Below are 17,204 nucleotides of genomic sequence, written 5' to 3'. Positions count from 1 at the left end.
GGACTCTGACCAAACTACCCCAGCACTGCACATCCAGGCAGTCGCAATAGCTGGTCGTAGTATAACACCTGCATGTGTGTATATACCTTTTTGGATATTTTCCATCCTCCTATCTGATGGATCTTTAAGTGCGTCCGTCTCAGGAGAGGGTAACGCCACTTGTTTTGATAAGCGTGTTAGCGCTTTGTCCACCCTAGGAGGTGTTTCCCAGCGCTCCCTAACCTCTGGCGGGAAAGGGTATAAAGCCAATAACTTCTTTGAAATTAGCAGTTTTTTATCGGGGCACCCCACGCTTCATCACACACGTCATTTAATTCTTCTGATTCGGTAAAAACTACTGGTAGTTTTTTCACACCCCACATAATACCCTGTTTCGTGGTACCTGTAGTATCAGCTAAATGTAACATCTCCTTTATTGCCAAAATCATATAACGTGTGGCCCTACTGGAAAATACGGTTGATTCGTCACCTTCACCACCGGAATCAGTGCCTGTGTCTGGGTCTGTGTCGACCGACTGAGGCAAGGGACGTTTTACAGCCCCTGACGGTGTTTGAGGCGCCTGGACAGACACTAATTGAGTGTCCGGCCGCCTCATGTCGGCAAACGACTGCTTAAGCGAGTTGACGCTATCCCGTAATTCCACAAATAAAGGCATCCATTCTGGTGTCGACCCCCTAGGAGGTGACATCCTCATATTTGGCAATTGCTCCGCCTCCACACCAATAACGTCCTCATACATGTCGACACACACGTACCGACACACAGCAGACACACAGGGAATGCTCTATACGAAGACAGGACCCACTAGCCCTTTGGGGAGACAGAGGGAGAGTCTGCCAGCACACACCAAAAAACGCTATATATGACAGGGATAGCCTTATGATTAAGTGCTCCCTTATAGCTGCTTTTATATTAATATATTGCCATTTATTCTGCCCCCCCTCTCTGTTATACCCTGTTTCTGTAGTGCAGTGCAGGGGAGAGACCTGGGAGCCTTCCTGACCAGCGGAGCTGTGACAGAAAATGGCGCCGTGTGCTGAGGAGATAGGCCCCGCCCCTTTTTCGGCGGGCTCGTCTCCCGCTATTTAGTACATTTAGGCAGGGGTAAATATCTCCATATAGCCTCTGGGGCTATATGTGAGGTATTTTTAGCCTTTTTAAAGGTTTTCATTTGCCTCCCAGGGCGCCCCCCCCCAGCGCCCTGCACCCTCAGTGACTGCCGTGTGAAGTGTGCTGAGAGGAAAATGGCGCACAGCTGCAGTGCTGTGCGCTACCTTAAGAAGACTGCAGGAGTCTTCAGCCGCCGATTCTGGACCTCTTCTTGCTTCAGCATCTGTGAGGGGGCCGGCGGCGTGGCTCCGGTGACCATCCAGGCTGTACCTGTGATCGTCCCTCTGGAGCTTCATGTCCAGTAGCCAAGAAGCCAATCCATCCTGCACGCAGGTGAGTTCACTTCTTCTCCCCTCTGTCCCTCGTTGCAGTGATCCTGTTGCCAGCAGGAATCACTGTAAAATAAAAAACCTAAGCTAAACTCTCTAAGCAGCTCTTTATGAGAGCCACCTAGAATTGCACCCTTCTCGGCCGGGCACAAAAATCTAACTGGAGTCTGGAGGAGGGTCATAGGGGGAGGAGCCAGTACACACCACCTGACCTGTAAAAGCTTTACTTTTGTGCCCTGTCTCCTGCGGAGCCGCTATTCCCCATGGTCCTTTCAGGAACCCCAGCATCCACTTAGGACGATAGAGAAAGTATTGTTTAACACGTCTGGTATTGGTACAAAAATACATAAATAAAGAACAATAGCTAAATACAGGTAGTTTCTCCAACGACAACCCCATTGTAATGGCATACTTAAAGAAAACATTGGAGGCTCATGTTTTCATTTAACCCCCTGGGTGCTAGTGTACCCAGAGAGAAGATCCAACGTGTCTCCTTCTGCAATAAACGTCTGCCTCTGTTGCCACCTCTGGGGGTGATGGGGACATGATCTATCAGGGTGGCACGTATACTAGCTACCCCATGTTTAGCCTGTAAACAGTGTCGAGCAAATGGCTGCTCGCTGCAGCCTTTTTCAAATGCTTTTTTGATGGCACTGCGATGCAGTGCCATCCTTTCTCTAAATTGCCGTATGGTCTTGCCGACATAGGCAAGACCACACGGGCAGGTTAAAACATAAACAACATGTGTGGAAGTACATGTAAGCCTGTGTCGTATCTTCAACTTTTTACCTGAGTGCGGATGATTGAAGGTCATGCCTGAAACTAGGGTGTTGCATGTTGCGCAACCCAGACACTTGTAACAGCCATTCTTAGCTCTCAAAAAATGCTTAGTCTGCTTTTTCGTATTATAAGAAATATCTAGCTTCATAATTCTGTCGCCAATATTGCTACTACGAGTGAAACTCGGCAAAAGGCGTGTGTTCGCTAGGTCAGATAAAGCCTTATCTGTTTGAATGATGGGCCAAAGCTGTTTGGCCTTTTTAATAACCCTAGTGGAGGCTGTAGTGTATTTACTTACCCAAGGTAAGCAATTGTCTTCACCCTGGGAGTCAGTGTCTGTGCCCTAGTTAATTTGAGAACCTTATTCTTGGCTAATTCCAATTGGCCCAAAGGGTAGCCTCGCTGGATGAACTTCTCCATCATGTTATTGAGTGCGAGTACAGTCTCTTCCGGGTCAGAGGTAATCCTCCTGACCCTTAGAAATTGTGAATATGGGAGACCCCTACGGAGGGATAGAGGGTGAAAGCTATGGTAATTAAGCAGACTGTTTCTGTCAGTCGGCTTAATGTATATCGAAGTAGACAGTTTACCCCCCATATACTTAATGGTGACATCCAGGAAATTAATATGGTCTAAATTAATCTCAAATGTAAAATTGACTGGATGGTCACTGGAATTAAAATGCTCCAGGAGTGCCACTAGCTGTTCACGGGGCCCCTGCCATAGGATCAAAAGGTCGTCAATATAGCGCCTGTAGTACAGGCTAAACATGGGGTAGCTAGTATACGTGCCACCCTGATAGATCATGTCCCCATCACCCCCAGAGGTGGCAACAGAGGCAGACGTTTATTGCAGAAGGAGACACGTTGGATCTTCTCTCTGGGTACACTAGCACCCAGGGGGTTAAATGAAAACATGAGCCTCCAATGTTTTCTTTAAGTATGCCATTACAATGGGGTTGTCGTTGGAGAAACTACCTGTATTTAGCTATTGTTCTTTATTTATGTATTTTTGTACCAATACCAGAAGTGTTAAACAATACTTGTTACCACTTTGAATGTTTTTTAGATGTTTGTGTTTCACACAGAGGTTTATCTTGACCACAGGATGATTGCTGCAGCAGCGCCTTCGGGACGCGTCTGGCGGTTGCCATGGTTACTCTCCTGTTCGCCTGGCGCTCCCGGCGCGTCATCGCTTCGCGACGCTATACGTCATCTCTCCATGATGCGGAAGCCAACGGAGCGGTGCGGCTGGCGGTGGCGCCGACGAACAGGTGAGTAAGTTAGTGTTTAATGGGTGTCAGTATTTATGTATGTTGTTTCACATGTTCTGTTCATTTGCTGTTTTTGGCCCTGAGGACAGGGGTTCACCGCCTACATGGTCTAAATAAATGACCCAAATTCTTCAATAAGAGTCTGACTGAGTGCCGCCTTCTTCTAATCAACCCATATAGTGGCTATTGTCACCAGGAGGGCACCGCAGCAATTATTTTACCAAGGTACAAGGGAGTGCCGGGCTATCTTGCTATATATTTATTTTTATATCTATATATATCTATATATATATATATATATATATATATATATAAATATATATATTTTGTGTGTGTATATATATATATATATATATATATATACACACACATATATATATACACACACACACACACATTTTATATATATATATGTGTATATATAAAAGGTGTGTGTGTATATAATATATATATATATATGATTTTAATTTTAAATCTTAGGGCCCCCCTGTTTTAAATACCCCAGGCCCCCCGAGGCCTTAATCCAGCTCTGGGCTTACACCTAAAATGGAAAAAGAATACACCAAATGGGATGCCGACATTGTTAAAATGTTTTCAGCATGCAGATATTAGGGGTAGGCTTGGGCGGGTGGGTTAGGGTTGGACACTGGGGGGAGGTTAGAGTTATGCACTAAAGGGAGGGTTTGGGGTAGGGATTCGGGTTAAGGGAGAAACACCATAACCTGTAATCATACAGTCACATGACCGCCATGATCTGAAAGCCGCTGCAGCCATTTGGAACAGACAAGTCATTGCTGGTCAGGAGGCTCAATATGTCGACATTCTAACATGTTGGCATTTCATCACTGTCTACAAGAGGAATGTCGACATTATAACTGTCGCCCTGGATTGGGGGGGGGGGGGGACTTTAAATTAAAAAAACAAACGCATTTTTTTTGTTTAAACCGTTTAATTTGTTTGTTTAAACCAGAGGTTCTCAAACTCGGTCCTCGGGGGCCCACACAGTGCATGTTTTGCAGGTCTCCTCACAGAATCGCAAGTGAAATAATTAGCTCCACCTGTGGACCTTTTAATATGCGTCAGTGAGTAATTAATACACCTGTGCACCTGCTGGGTTACCTGCAAAACATGCACTGTGTGGGCTCCCGAGGACCAAGTTTGAGAACCTCTGGTTTAAACTAATTTTTTTATTTTTTTTTGCTTGAATGTTTTAATAAGAAAAAAAAAGCATAATGTATTAGAAACCTCGATCAATCATGTTTTAATGCTTTCTAACATTAATGTTATTAGGCTTTGATTTGATTTATTTGAAACATTTCAATAAAACCTTATTTTTACAGCTTATTATTAATATTACATCTAAATATATATGTAGATAGACTAGACATATTAATAATTACAAAGTACACTCAGATATGCAAAATTGAAAAAAAGAACAAGTTAATGTTAAGCATTAGTCTTAATATAATTAAATACATCTGAATAGTAATACAAAAAGGAAAATGCACAAGCACTTTTCAGAGACACACATAAAAAGGAGGAGTTAAGCATACGCACTGGGCATGCCACTGGCATTAAACATTTTGAATAAAAATACTATTTTTTTGTATAATAGGGTATTTTTTTTTTTAATAAGTCACGGCACTGTGCCTATACTAACAGCATAATACAATTTTTTTTTTTTAAAAACACAAAGTGGTTTTTATTAAAAAAAAAACACATTTGGTTTTAACCAGCCAACCCTGCTGTCGACATATCCTGCCACATCTGATCAGCCGTTACATTATCAAAATGCAAGACTTTACTTGGAAAGCATGGTATATCATGGTCCATTTATACTAGACACGGCAATCAAGTGTCAAAACACAAACACATACAGTACCACATACTCTTGTTTTATAGCACATTCAGGCTTTTCTCCATATCTGTGATTAGATACGGGATGTAGTTACATTGCCGGCAGTCGTGATCCCGGTAGTGTACCAATGATCCCTCAATCATGTGCATGTCTATTCTGGGAAGCAAATGAAGCCTGCATTAATGTACGGCCACAAAGTAAAGAATCATACTACTGGCCGGTCACCAATAATGTAATAAACAAATGTAAACAGAACAACACTTGTTAATGCATAAAGTCATAGGCTATATTTCAGTCCCGATACACAATGGTTTTTACAGGAACGTACTTGCCTGCTACAATAATGTTATCTGTCACTCCTAAATAAAGGTTAAGAATAGTGTATTTACACACCGTAAACTTTACAACAACCAATGGGTGGGGGAGATTGCTGTACACTTGGGATATGGGCAAAACCTCCCACATGTTTGAGCAATAAGATATTTCCTTAAAGTTGTGTTAGTCACTACTGACCAAATACGATTACTAAGCTGTGTACACATGCTTAACAAATTAAACACCTTCCCTCATATTTTCTAGTTTAAAAAAAAAAAAAGGAGGTTATACTGTAGACACTGTTCTTTTATGGAAACTAGTTTTAGACTTCTCCCCATAAATACACCAGAGACCATGGATATTTTTCATATGCACTGTATGACAGTAAAGAAAATTCAAAGGATCAAAATTTGCGCTGCAAACATTAGTAGAGGGGAGATCAAAGTGAAGATGACATTTTTGAACAGTCATTTGCCTTCCAAGACAAAGGTCCCGATTCAGGTTGGATTGCAATAGGCTACACTGAGGCAGGGACTGATGTGAATGGCTAAGTATCCTCTGTAAAGCGATGCGGAATGTGTGTGTGCGCTATAAAAATTACTGGTAATAAGAAGAAGTTTGACATGTTGACCAAAATAATCCAAATTGTATTTAACTTTGGTGTAAAGTTTAAGAATCTTAAGCTGAACGTCCACAATTGAAGCTCCCACTTTTATAAGACAATACAGTTAAATACAGATTGGATTACTTGGGTCAAACAAACCCTCTTAGGGTGCGTACACACTAGGCCAGGCATGTCCAAACTGCGGCCCTCCAGCTGTTGAGAAACTACACATCCCAGCATGCCCTGACACAGCTTTAGCATTCTCTGACAGCAAAACTGTGTCAGGTTATGCTGGGATAATAAGAATTTACTCACCGGTAATTCTATTTCTCGTAGTCCGTAGTGGATGCTGGGAACTCCGTAAGGACCATGGGGAATAGACGGGCTCCGCAGGAGACTGGGCACTCTAAAAGAAAGATTAGGTACTATCTGGTGTGCACTGGCTCCTCCCTCTATGAGGAAGCTTCAATTAGAAGCGAAACTCGTCAGAGAAGGAGCCCTGTGTGACCTAACGGACGTTTGACAGTAGGTCTTATTGATATACAACACTGCCTGAGACCGATAAGTGGGAGACGGGAGGACGCGCTATATGCGGCGGCTTGAGGACGGGAGCAGAATCATCTCACCAGCGCCTGCAGTGCGCAAAGCTCCGGGAGCCGGATACAACCTCCATCCCCTAATGCGAAGTAAGGTGTGTGTGATGACCTGACACAGCAGAAGACGGAGTACATCATTCACGGACAGTGATAACCGGGAGTTCTACATAGGTGCTTGCTGTGCACCAAACCCCAGGTGACATTTATCTTCTCCGTGCTGTTTGGAGATTTCTCCATATATAAAAGGACCATTTACAACTGATATAGTGGTTCGATTTACCTACTTGATACACACCTAATCTCATTTCTATGAGCATAACTAATGGGACTGCTTCATGTTGAAAATACCAAATAAAGGACACTGTCAACATATGAATATTGATTAGTCATATATGGTCACAATTAATTATATGATCCACCTCTTATGCTTAATTAGTAAAGTATAGTATTTATGTGTATGCGCATACATAACTATTTATTTTTATGTTTATTTGTTTATAATTTATTTTACGGATATTAAATCTATTTCAATCATTAATTAAGTGTTCTCAAGTCATGTTACCTTTAATTTAATAGCGCAAGAGGTTAACTAGAATTTATATTGCATACCAGGGTCTCATCTCTGCTGATAAGGTACCTGTCCACGCTGCCACAGCGCTATAAACCCATACCGACACAATCGCCGGTCTGGGTAGTATACTAGAATGTGCACGCTATCTGCAGGATCCCTGAGAATAGCTAGTGCTACCATCTGTGCAAACAGGACACCCCAGGGGAAGATTCTCAACATATCCTGGCCCTAGTGGGGAAAGGATACAGCCTGAGAATTCTCTTGTGGGAAGCTGCCGTCTCTTGTCTGGAGATTCCCGCTCTTTTTCCTCATGAGAGGAGGGAAATTTACCTCAGCATTCTTCCCCTTAAACATGTGTACTCTCGTGTCAGGGACAGATGAGTCATCAGTGATATGCAAATCATCTATTATTTCAATAATCATATATTGAATACCTCATAGCCATCTTGGCTGTAACTTTGCATTATCGTAGTCGACAGTGGAGTTAAACTCCATGTCGATACCAGTGTTTGTTATTATGGATAGTGAGCATTGAGAGACTCTGAAGGTCTCTGTGACATAGGGACAGACATGGGTAGATTTCCTGTCTGTTCCCTAACCTTTTGTGCAATAAATTCACCTCAGCACTTACACATATCCAAACAGGTGTCGGCGTTGTCAACGGAGACACCCTCTCACACACATATCCGCTCTATCACCTCCTTAGAGGAGCCTTTTACCACAGACATGTCGACACACGCGTACCGACACACCACATACACAGGGGATGCTCTATTCGAGGACAGTTCCCCCACAAGGCCCTTTGGAGAGACAGAGAGAGAGTATGCCAGCACACACCCCAGCGCTATATAACCCAGGGATTACACTACAACTCAGTGTTTACCCAGTAGCTGCTGTATATACAAATTTTTTGCGCCTAAAGTTATGTGCCCCCCCCCCTCTCTTGTACCAGGATACTGCCGGGGAGAGCCTGGAGAGCTTCCTTCCAGCGCAGCTGTGAAGAGAAAATGGCGCTGGTGTGCTGAGGAAGAAGGCCCGGCCCCCTCAGCGGCGGGCTTCTGTCCTGTTTCTGACTAAAAATGGCGGGGGTTTTACACATATACAGTTTTCCAGACTGTATTATGTGTATATATTGCCAAAAGGTATACTTATTGCTGCCCAGGGCGCCCCCCCCCCAGCGCCCTGCACCCTACAGTGACCGGAGTGTGTCGTGTGCAGTGGGAGCAATGGCGCACAGCTGCAGTGCTGTGCGCTACCTTAATGAAGACCGGAGTCTTCTGCCGCCGATTTTATCTCCTTCTTCTGTCTCTGCAAGGGGGACGGCGGCGCGGCTCCGGGAACGGACGATCGAGGTCAGGCCCTGTGTTCGAACCCTCTGGAGCTAATGGTGTCCAGTAGCCTAAGAAGCACAAGCTAGCTGCACGCAGGTAGGTTTGCTTCTCTCCCCTCAGTCCCACGTAGCAGTGAGTCTGTTGCCAGCAGATCTCACTGAAAATAAAAAACCTAACAAATACTTTCTTTATAGCAAGCTCAGGAGAGCCCACTAGGTGCATCCAGCTCTGGCCGGGCACAGATTCTAACTGAGGTCTGGAGGAGGGGCATAGAGGGAGGAGCCAGTGCACACCAGATAGTACCTAATCTTTCTTTTAGAGTGCCCAGTCTCCTGCGGAGCCCGTCTATTCCCCATGGTCCTTACGGAGTTCCCAGCATCCACTAGGACGTCAGAGAAGTGTAGTTTCACAACAGCTGGAGGGCCGCAATTTGGGCATGCCTGCACTAGGCGATATCGCATACGATCTGGCTGATATCGGCCTGATCGTACGCGATAACATTCACATTGTATAGTGTGTATGCACTATATCGTATATGGCACTGCCCATCGGACCTACATTCAGGTCCGACAGGCAATGTTGCAAACGAGGGCCATTCTGCCGAATGCAGAATGGCTACCCCCGTCACTCCCAACATCAGCACGTATGTATGCACTTGCCAATGCCGTGTGAGTCTTCTTCACTGGAAATGTGAGTACATTTTCACAAATAAATCAACTGTGACAAAACTACTTTGTTAGACTGCACTGATCAATCTATTTTGCAACATTTGAACATCTGTGCACGAAAGAGACTGAACCTGTATAGAAAGTGTCATGATGCAGTAGCCGCGCCTTTTTCTAATGCCAAGTTCCATTGCCCATCATCTGCGTCTTTTTATGTCTTTAATACTAACATCTGTGTAGTCTAGTACACTCTGGGGGTAATTCCAAGTTGATCGCAGCAGGAATTTTGTAAGCAGTTGGGCAAAACCATGTGCACTGCAGGGGAGGCAGATATAACATGTGCAGAGTGAGTTAGATTTGGGTGTGGTGTGTTCAATCTGCAATCTAATTTGCAGCGTAAAAAATAAGAATTTACTCACCGGTAATTCTATTTCTCGTAGTCCGTAGTGGATGCTGGGAACACCGTAAGAACCATAGGGAATAGACGGGCTCCGCAGGAGACTGGGCACTCTTAAAAGAAAGATTTAGGTACTATCTGGTGTGCACTGGCTCCTCCCTCTATGCCCCTCCTCCAGACCTCAGTTAAGGAAACTGTGCCCGGAAGAGCTGACACAAGGAAAGGATTTGGAATCCATGGTAAGACTCATACCAATCACACTGTACAACTTGTGATAACCATACCCAGTTAACAGTATGAACAACAACTGAGCCTCAGAAACAGATGGCTCATAACAATAACCCTTTAGTTAAGCAATAACTATATACATGTATTGCAGAGAGTCCGCACTTGGGACGGGCACCCAGCATCCACTACGGACTACGAGAAATAGAATTACCGGTGAGTAAATTCTTAATTTCTCTGACGTCCTAGTGGATGCTGGGAACTCCGTAAGGACCATGGGGATTATACCAAAGCTCCCAAACGGGCGGGAGAGTGCGGGTGACTCTGCAGCACCGAAAGAGCAAAAGCAAGGTCCTCCTCAGCCAGGGTATCAAACTTGTAGAACTTAGCAAATGTGTTTGAACCCGACCAAGTAGCAGCTCGGCAAAGCTGTAAAGCCGAGACCCCTCGGGTAGCCGCCCAAGAAGAGCCCACCTTCCTTGTGGAATGGGCTTTTACTGATTTAGGATGCAGTAACCCTGCCGCAGAATGAGCTTGCTGAATCGTGTTACAGATCCAGCGAGCAATAGTTTGCTTTGAAGCCGGAGCACCCAGTTTGTTGGGTGCATGCAGGATAAACAGCGAGTCAGTTTTCCTGACTCCAGCCGTCCTGGCTACATAGATATTCAAAGCCCTGACTACGTCCAGCAACTTGGAAGTCTCCAAGTCCCGAGTAGCCGTAAGGCACCACAATAGGTTGGTTCAAATGAAACGCTGATACCACCTTTGGGAGAAATTGGGGACGAGTCCTCAATTCTGCCCTGTCCATATGGAAGATCAGATACGGCTTTTACATGACAAAGCCGCCAATTCTGACACACGCCTAGCTGAAGCCAAGGCCAACAGCATGACCACCTTCCACGTGAGATACTTTAGCTCCACGGTCTTAAGTGGCTCAAACCAGTGTGATTTCAGGAAATCCAACACAACGTTAAGATCCCAAGGTGCCACTGGAGGCACAAAAGGGGGCTGAATATGCAGCACTCCCTTAACAAACGTCTGAACTTCAGGCAGTGAAGCCAGTTCTCTTGAAAGAAAATAGATAGGGCCGAAATCTGGACCTTTATGGATCCTAATTTTAGGCCCATAGTCACTCCTGACTGTAGGAAGTGCAGGAATCGACCCAGCTGGAATTCCTCTGTAGAAGCCTTCCTGGCCTCACACCAAGCAACATATTTTCGCCATATACGGTGATAATGTTTTGCGGTCACGTCTTTCCTAGCCTTTATCAGCGTAGGAATAACTTCATCCGGAATACCCTTTTCCGCTAGGATCCGGCGTTCAACCGCCATGCCGTCAAACGCAGCAGCGGTAAGTCTTGAAACAGACAGGGCCCCTGCTGTAACAGGTCCTGTCTGAGAGGCAGAGGCCATGGGTCCTCTGAGATCATTTCTTGTAGTTCTGGGTACCAAGTTCTTCTTGGCCAATCCGGAACGATGAGTATAGCTCTTACTCCTCTCTTTCTTACTATCCTCAGTACCTTGGGTATGAGAGGAAGAGGAGGGAACACATAAACCGACTGGTACACCCACGGTGTCACTAGTGCGTCCACAGCTATCACCTGAGGGTCCCATGACCTGGCGCAATATTTTTTTAGCTTTTTGTTGAGGCGGGACGCCATCATGTCCACCTGTGGCAGTTCCCAACGATTTACAATCTGTGTGAAGACTTCTTGATGAAGTCCCCACTCTCCCGGGTGGAGGTCGTGCCTGCTGAGGAAGTCTGCTACCCAGTTGTCCACTCCCGGAATGAACACTGCTGACAGTGCTAGCACGTGATTCTCCGCCCATCGAAGAATCCTTGTGGCTTCTGCCATTGCCATCCTGCTTCTTGTGCCACCCTGGCGGTTTACATGGGCGACCGCCGTGATGTTGTCTGACTGAATCAGTACAGATTGGTTTTGAAGCAGGGGCTCTGCTTGACTCAGGGCGTTGTAGATGGCCCTTAGTTCCAATATATTTATGTGTAGAGAAGTCTCCAGACTTGACCACTGTTCTTGGAAGTTTCTTCCCTGAGTGACTGCCCCCCATCCTCGGAGGCTTTCATCCGTGGTCACCAGGATCCAGTCCTGTATGCCGAACCTGCGTCCCTCGAGAAGATGAGCACTCTGCAGCCACCACAGCAGACACACCCTGGCCCTTGGGGACAGGGTGATCAACCGATGCATCTGAAGATGCGATCCGGACCTATTGTCCAACAGATCCCACTGAAAGATCCTTGCATGGAACCTGCCGAAGGGAATTGCTTCGTAAGAAGCCACCATCTTTCCCAGGACTCGCGTGCAGTGATGCACCGACACCTGTTTTGGTTTCAGGAGGTCCCTGACCAGAGATGCTAATTCCTGGGCCTTCTCCTCCGGGAGAAACACCTTCTTCTGTTCTGTGTCCAGAATCATTCCCAGGAAAAGCAGACGCGTCGTAGGAATCAGCTGCGACTTTGGGATATTCAGAATCCAGCCGTGCTGTTGCAACACTTCCTGAGAGAGTGCTACGCTGACCAACAACTGCTCTTTGGACCTCGCCTTTATGAGGAGATCGTCCAAGTACGGGATAATTATAACTCCCTTTCTTCGAAGGAGTATCATCATTTCGGCCATTACCTTGGTAAATATTCTCTGAGCCGTGGAGAGACCAAACGGCAACGTCTGGAATTGGTAATGACAGTTCTGTACCACAAACCTGAGGTACTCCTGGTGAGGTGGGAAAATGGGGACATGCAAGTAAGCATCCTTGATGTCCAGCGACACCATAAAATCCCCCTCTTCCAGGCTTGCAATAACCGCCCTGAGCGAATCCATTTTGAACTTGAATTTCTTTATATAAGTGTTCAAGGATTTTAAATTCAGGATGGGTCTCACCGAACCGTCCGGTTTCGGTACCACAAACATTGTGGAATAGTAACCCCTGCCCTGTTGAAGGAGGGGGACCTTGATTATCACCTGCTGGAGGTACAGCTTGTGAATTGCCGCCAGTACTACCTCCCTTCCCTGGGATCAGCTGGCAAGGCTGATTTGAGGTAACGGCGAGGGGGAGTCGCCTCGAACTCCAGCTTGTATCCCTGAGATACAATTTGTACAGCCCATAGATCCACTTGTGAGCGAACCCACTGGTTGCTGAAGTTTCGGAGACGCGCCCCCACCGCACCTGGCTCCGCCTGTGGAGCCCCAACGTCATGCGGTGAACTTAGTGGAAGCAGGGGAGGATTTTTGTTCCTGGGAACTGGCTGCCTGGTGCAGCTTCTTTCCTCTACCCTTGCCTCTGGCCAGAAAGGATGCTCCTCTGACCCGCTTGCCTTTCTGAGGCCGAAAGGACTGCATTTGATAATACGGTGCTTTCTTAGGCTGTGAGGGAACCTGAGGTAAAAAAGTCGACTTCCCAGCAGTTGCTGTGGATACGAGGTCCGAGAGACCGTCCCCAAATAATTCCTCACCCTTATAAGGCAAAACCTCCATGTGTTTTTTAGAATCAGCATCACCTGTCCACTGCCGAGTCCATAATACTCTCCTGGCAGAAAATAAGAATTTACTTACCGATAATTCTATTTCTCGTAGTCCGTAGTGGATGCTGGGAACTCCGTAAGGACCATGGGGAATAGCGGCTCCGCAGGAGACTGGGCACAAAAGTAAAGCTTTAGGACAGGGGTGGGGAACCTTTGGCCCTCCAGCTGTTGTTAAACTACACATACCAGCATGCCTTGCTACAGTTTTGCTATTTGGCCATGCTAAAACTGTTGCAGGGCATGCTGGGATGTGTAGTTCAACAGCAGCTGGAGGGCCGAAGGTTCCCTATGCCTGCTTTAGGACTACCTGGTGTGCACTGGCTCCTCCCCCTATGACCCTCCTCCAAGCCTCAGTTAGGATACTGTGCCCGGACGAGCGTACACAATAAGGAAGGATTTTGAATCCCGGGTAAGACTCATACCAGCCACACCAATCACACCGTACAACCTGTGATCTGAACCCAGTTAACAGCATGATAACAGAGGAGCCTCTGAAAAGATGGCTCACAACAATAATAACCCGATTTTTGTAACAATAACTATGTACAAGTATTGCAGACAATCCGCACTTGGGATGGGCGCCCAGCATCCACTACGGACTACGAGAAATAGAATTATCGGTAAGTAAATTCTTATTTTCTCTGACGTCCTAGTGGATGCTGGGAACTCCGTAAGGACAATGGGGATTATACCAAAGCTCCCAAACGGGCGGGAGAGTGCGGATGACTCTGCAGCACCGAATGAGAGAACTCCAGGTCCTCCTCAGCCAGGGTATCAAATTTGTAGAATTTAGCAAACGTGTTTGCCCCTGACCAAGTAGCTGCTCGGCAAAGTTGTAAAGCCGAGACCCCTCGGGCAGTTGCCCAAGATGAGCCCACCTTCCTTGTGGAATGGGCTTTTACAGATTTTGGCTGTGGCAGGCCTGCCACAGAATGTGCAAGCTGAATTGTACTACAAATCCAACGTGCAATAGTCTGCTTAGAAGCAGGAGCACCCAGCTTGTTGGGTGCATACAGGATAAACAGCGAGTCAGATTTTCTGACTCCAGCCGTCCTGGAAACATATATTTTCAGGGCCCTGACTACGTCCAGCAACTTGGAGTCCTCCAAGTCCCTAGTAGCCGCAGGTACCACAATAGGCTGGTTCAAGTGAAACCACCTTAGGGAGAAATTGAGGACGAGTCCTCAATTCTGCCCTGTCCGTATGAAAAATTAGGTAAGGGCTTTTATAGGATAAAGCCGCCAATTCTGAGACACGCCTGGCTGAAGCCAGGGCCAACAGCATTACCACTTTCCATGTGAGATATTTTAAGTCCACAGTGGTGAGTGGTTCAAACCAATGTGATTTTAGGAACCCCAAAACTACATTGAGATCCCAAGGTGCCACTGGAGGCACAAAAGGAGGCTGTATATGCAGTACCCCCTTGACAACCGTCTGAACTTCAGGAACTGAAGCCAGTTCTTTCTGGAAGAAAATCGACAGGGCCAAAATTTGAACCTTAATGGACCCTAATTTTAGGCCCATAGACAGTCCTGTTTGCAGGAAATGCAGGAAACGACCCAGTTGAAATTCCTCTGTAGGGGCCTTCCTGGCCTCGCACCACGCAACATATTTACGCCAAATACGGTGATAATGCTGTACGGTTACATCCTTCCTGGCTTTGATCAGGGTAGGGATGACTTCATCCGGAATGCCTTTTTCCTTCAGGATCCGGCGTTCAACCGCCATGCCGTCAAACGCAGAAGCGGCAAGTCTTGGAACAGACAGGGTCCCTGCTGGAGCAGGTCCCTTCTTAGCGGTAGAGTCCACGGGTCCTCTGTGAGCATCTCTTGAAGTTCCGGGTACCAAGTCCTTCTTGGCCAATCCGGAGCCACGAGTATAGTCCTTACTCCTCTCCTTCTTATGATTCTCAGTACCTTGGGTATGAGAGGCAGAGGAGGGAACACATACACTGACTGGTACACCCACGGTGTTACCAGAGCGTCCACAGCTATTGCCTGAGGGTCCCTTGACCTGGCGCAATACCGGTCTAGTTTTTTGTTGAGGCGGGACGCCATCATGTCCACCTTTGGTTTTTCCCAACGGTTCACAATCATGTGGAAGACTTCTGGGTGAAGTCCCCACTCTCCCGGGTGGAGGTCGTGTCTGCTGAGGAAGTCTGCTTCCCAGTTGTCCACTCCCGGAATGAACACTGCTGACAGTGCTATCACATGATTTTCCGCCCAGCGAAGAATCCTTGCAACTTCTGCCATTGCCCTCCTGCTTCTTGTGCCGCCCTGTCTGTTTACATGGGGGACTGCCGTGATGTTGTCTGACTGGATCAGCACCGGCTGACCTTGAAGTAGAGGTCTTGCTAGGCTTAGAGCATTGTAGATGGCCCTTAGCTCCAGGATATTTATGTGAAGTGATGTCTCCAGGCTTGACCACAAGCCCTGGAAATTTCTTCCCTGTGTGACTGCTCCCCAGCCTCTCAGGCTGGCATCCGTGGTCACCAGGACCCAGTCCTGATTGCCGAATCTGCGGCCCTCTAGAAGATGAGCACTCTGCAACCACCACAGGAGAGACACCCTTGTCCTTGGTGACAAGATTATCCGCTGATGCATCTGAAGATGCGACCCGGACCATTTGTCTAGCAGATCCCACTGGAAGGTTCTTGCGAGGAATCTGCCGAATGGGATTGCTTCGTAAGAAGCCACCATCTTTCCCAGGACCCTTGTGCATTGATGCACTGAGACTTGGCCTGGTTTTAGGAGATTTCTGACTAGTTCGGATAACTCCCTGGCTTTCTCCTCCGGGAGAAACACCTTTTTCTGGACTGTGTCCAGGATCATCCCTAGGAATAGAAGTCGTGTCGTCGGGATCAGCTGCGATTTTGGAATATTGAGAATCCAACCGTGCTGGCGCAGCACTATCTGAAATAGTGCTACTCCGACTTCCAACTGTTCCCTGGATCTTGCCCTTATCAGGAGATCGTCCAAGTAAGGGATAACTAAAACTCCCTTCCTTCGAAGGAGTATCATCATTTTGGCCATTACCTTGGTAAAGACCCGGGGTGCCGTGGACAATCCAAACGGCAGCGTCTGAAACGGATAGTGACAGTTCTGTACCACAAACCTGAGGTACCCTTGGTGAGAAGGGTAAATTGGGACATGTAGGTAAGCATCTTTGATGTCCAGAGACACCATATAGTCCCCTTCTTCCAGGTTTGCAATCACTGCTCTGAGTGACTCCATCTTGAATTTGAACCTTTGTATGTAAGTGTTCAAGGATTTTAGGTTTAAAATTGGTCTCACCGAGCCGTCCGGCTTCGGTACCACAAATAGTGTGGAATAGTACCCCTTTCCCTGTTGTAGGAGGGGTACCTTGATTATCACCTGCTGGGAATATAGCTTGTGAATGGCTTCCAATACTGCCTCCCTGTCTGAGGGAGACGTCGGTAAAGCAGACTTTAGAAAACGGCGAGGGGGAGACGTCTCGAATTCCAATTTGTACCCCTGAGATACCACCTGAAGGATCCAGGGGTCCACTTGCGAGTGGGCCCACTGCGCACTGAACTTCTTGAGACAGGCCCCCACCGTGCCTGAGTCCGCTTGTAAAGCCCAAGCGTCATGC

The 17,204-nt window shown here is 46.7% G+C and overlaps 1 protein-coding gene across 12 annotated transcripts in view; it reads right to left on the bottom strand.

The window, feature by feature from the left end:
* The window catches only part of BLTP1 (bridge-like lipid transfer protein family member 1), a 705,550-nt gene that overhangs the window by 654,827 nt on the left and 33,519 nt on the right, over positions 1-17,204 (bottom strand). Inside the window, exon 1 of one of the 12 annotated variants that reach the window (XM_063920261.1) lies at positions 5,383-5,483. The exons of the other annotated variants lie outside the window; for them this stretch is intronic. The gene's annotated coding sequence lies outside the window, so the exon portion shown is untranslated. Of the gene's footprint in view, positions 1-5,382; positions 5,484-17,204 lie in introns of those variants that run through there. 12 annotated transcript variants of the gene reach the window in all.

This window comes from Pseudophryne corroboree, chromosome 1, assembly GCF_028390025.1.
Source record: "Pseudophryne corroboree isolate aPseCor3 chromosome 1, aPseCor3.hap2, whole genome shotgun sequence".
NCBI classification, from domain to species: domain Eukaryota; kingdom Metazoa; phylum Chordata; class Amphibia; order Anura; family Myobatrachidae; genus Pseudophryne; species Pseudophryne corroboree.
The sequence above is the reverse complement of the archived record's forward strand: the minus strand, read 5'-3'. Positions and strand labels throughout refer to the sequence as shown.